The 3,391-nt window shown below is 51.1% G+C and overlaps 1 protein-coding gene across 2 annotated transcripts in view; it reads right to left on the reverse strand.

The window, feature by feature from the left end:
- The window catches only part of BRF1 (BRF1, RNA polymerase III transcription initiation factor 90 kDa subunit), a 75,967-nt gene that overhangs the window by 34,321 nt on the left and 38,255 nt on the right, over positions 1 to 3,391 (reverse strand). Inside the window, exon 1 of one of the 2 annotated variants that reach the window (XM_011982906.1) lies at positions 1,840 to 3,275. The exons of the other annotated variant lie outside the window; for it this stretch is intronic. The gene's annotated coding sequence lies outside the window, so the exon portion shown is untranslated. Of the gene's footprint in view, positions 1 to 1,839; positions 3,276 to 3,391 lie in introns of those variants that run through there. 2 annotated transcript variants of the gene reach the window in all.

The following is a 3,391-nucleotide window of genomic DNA, read 5'->3' on the forward strand; positions in this document are numbered from 1 at the left end:
CAGCTACTCGGAGACTGAGACAGGAGAATTGCTAGAACCTGTGAGGCAGAGGTTGCAATGAGCTGAGATGGCGCCACTGCACTCCAGCCTGGACGACAGAGCAAGACTCCATCTCAAAAATAAATAAATAAATAAATAAATAAAGGAAGCAATGAAATTAATGAACTAAGTCAAATAACAGAAAATTTAAAATTAACAAAATTAATTATTTAAAGTAGGCAAAGGGACTAATAAAGAAAAAGAAGCAAATAAATTACCACTGTCAAGAAAAGAAGTAAAAAGTCCAACAGCCAGTAGGGTGCTGACATGAAGACAGACCTACAGACCAACAGAACAGGACAGGACAGGACAGGACAGAACAGAACGGGGTCAGAAATGACAATGACGGGCAGGTGACTTTCAAAAAGGGTGACAAGAACTTCTTTCACAATGGGGAAAGGACGGTCTCTTCAATAAGCAGCGCTGGGAAAACTGGATATCCACTTGCAAATAAAGATAGACCCTTACCTTACATCATACACAAAAACTAACTCGAAACCAATTCAAGACCCAAACGCAGACTTGAAACTATAAAACCCGTAGAAGAAAACACAGGTAAAGACTTCATGACACTGGTCTTGGCAAAGATTTCTCGAACATGACACCAACAACAAGGGCAACAAAAGTAAAAATAGACAAATTGGATAACCTCAAACTAAAAAGTTTCTGCCCAGCAAAGGAATCCATTAACAGAAATGATATCCTAGGGAAGGGAAGAGAATATGTGCAAACCATCTATCTCATAGGGGGTTAACATCCTGAATATACAAAAAAACTCCTACAACTCAGGAACAAAACTGATTAAAAATGGGCAAATTGCTCTTTTGTAATCCCAGCTCTTTGGGAGGCTGAGGCACGAGAATCGCTTGAACCTGGAAGGCAGACTTTGCGGTGCAACCTCACCACTGCACTACAGCCTGGGCAACAGAGTGACACTGTCTCAAAAAAAAAGGCAAAGCCCTTGAACAGACATTTCTCCAAACATGGCATGCAAATGGCCAACAAGCACGAGCAGATGCTCAACATCATTATTTATCAGGGACATGCAAATCAAAACCACATGACACTACCTCATATCCATTAGGATGACCACTATCACAAACAAAAAAGAAAATGATGGCTGGGCGTGGTGGCTCACACCTGTAATCCCAGCACTTTGGGAGGCCTAGGCGGTTGGATCACTTGAGGCCAGGAGTTTAAGACCAGCCTGGTCGACAGAGTCTTGCTCTGTCAACCAGGCTGGAGTGCAGTGGTGTGATCTCAGTTCACTGCGACCTCCGACTCCCTGGTTCAAACCATTCTCCTGCCTTGGCCTCCCAAGTAGCTGGGATTACAGACGCCCACCACACCCAGTTAATTTTTGTATTTTTAGTAGAGATGGGGTTTCACCATGTTGGCCAGGCTGGTCTCCTGGCCTCAGGTGATCCGCCCACCTTGGCCTCCCAGAGTGCTGGGATTACAGGCGTGAGCCACCGTGCCTGGCCTACACTGTAACATATTTAAAAATCAGAGTGCAAAGGGTGGCTTCTAAGGATGAGAATTATTATTCACACACTCAACACCACCATGCAGATCAAGACGCTGACTACCTCTGGCGGCTCAGCAGTTCTATCCTGGCACCCCCCAGCCCCGAGGCAGCTGTTGCCCAGGTCTTGTGTGTTGCTGTAAGTCATTCCCTCTCACTGCGTTCCCCAAATGGACCCACCACAACGTGTTGATCCTTTCTGTTGCTGATGGACATGTAGGCTGTCTCCACTCTCGCCATTTGTATTTCTCCTGGAAACTGCTTATGCCCGTTACCTTTTCCTATGGAAATAGATGGCTAGGACAGAAACCATGGCCACAGCAGCCAGTGTGTCTTTGCCAGTGGGGTCCCACACTATGAAATCGCAGCTGTGGCCTCTGTGGGTGTGTCCTTGGTAGGTGCATCCACACACTTTCTCTTGGGACTTTCTGGACCCTCATGCATATGCTATAGCTTTCCAAAGGGCTTGGCCCTGCGGAGTTACACGCCCACCTGCAGCACGTGACCTCTAGCTGCTCTGTGTTCCACCAACACTGGTGTGACAAGTCTCAAGTTCAGCCGCCTGGGGGCTCGGGCGCCCCATTCCCGGGCGAAATGATGATGTGTGCACTCTGGGTCATTGCACAGTGTGTGTTCACGTCCTTTGCCCATTTTTTAAAAAACCTGGGTTGTCAGCCTTTTCCTTCCTGACTTGTAGTCGCTCATTAATCCTGGAGAGTCCTTTGTTGAAAATACGGCAAATATCTTCCGAAGGGGACTCTTACTACAGGGAACATTTACTACAACTGTAACGACCAGAGACACAGAGCTCCTATTCACTGTTTCGCCCAGGACTGCTGTGATGGGTGCACCCATGACCCGAGCTGCTGGCTGCGTCCTGGGGGCTTTCCTGTATATGGGAGTTTTGAAAGTCTGAAGCCTGGAGGTCCAGAAGGTTACATGTGTGTCCTCGGGGAGGAACTCTCCTGACAGCCAGGCCTCTGGAGCTTCGTCTGCACGCGAGCTTGGCGTGCACCGGCTGCGCAGACCAAGCCAGGTGACACAGTCTCTGAAGTCTGGTCTCCACATCGGCAAAGCCAGTGCCCACTGCCACGCATCTCCCAGGATTAGCTCCAGGCTGGGAGGCTAGAGGCCCCATAGGGAACGAGACTGCGACTGCGATCCACAGGCAGAGCCACAGAGGCAGGGCGCGCCCTGGGGCCCAAGCTCCAAGGCTGCAGGCCCGGAGCCAGATCCTGACTTGCCCACCCGCCCGCTGTGTGACCTTCAGCACGCGACTAACCTCTCTGTGCCCATTTCCTAGAGGAAAATGCGAGGAAATAGCAGCGCCTGCCCCTGTGAAAGCCCTCAAAGCAGAGTGGACCGCGATCTCCGCGAACGTTTGCTCCTGGCGTCTGCAGTAAGCTAAATCACTAGGCATCCGAACCAACCAGGAAGACCTACGACCATCCGACAAGCCTCGGCCAGAGGCACAGACTCCGGAATGCAAACGGCCAACAAGCAGGTCCACCTGCGTTCCTAACCAAAAGATCGCTAACTAAAGAACGGGCGCAAGCACCTGCGCATGGCACTGCGGGTCTGGGGGCAGCCGCCTACCAGAGCCGGGAGCCGCCTTCCACGGCGGCCTCTGCACAGTGCGCGTCTCGCGCCGGTTGCAGGGCACGGAAACTCCAGCAGCTTCCAGGCTGTCGGGCCTGGGGGCGGGGCCGCGCGGCAGCCCATCTATCTCATAGGGGGTTAACATCCTGAATATACAAAAGACTAGGGTGGAGCAGAGGCGCTGGGCAGCGGCGGCACTGTGGGCAAACGTGGAGTGGCAGAGTGGCA

Source organism: Mandrillus leucophaeus, unplaced genomic scaffold (genome assembly GCF_000951045.1).
Source record: "Mandrillus leucophaeus isolate KB7577 unplaced genomic scaffold, Mleu.le_1.0 Scaffold244, whole genome shotgun sequence".
Lineage (NCBI taxonomy): Eukaryota > Metazoa > Chordata > Mammalia > Primates > Cercopithecidae > Mandrillus > Mandrillus leucophaeus.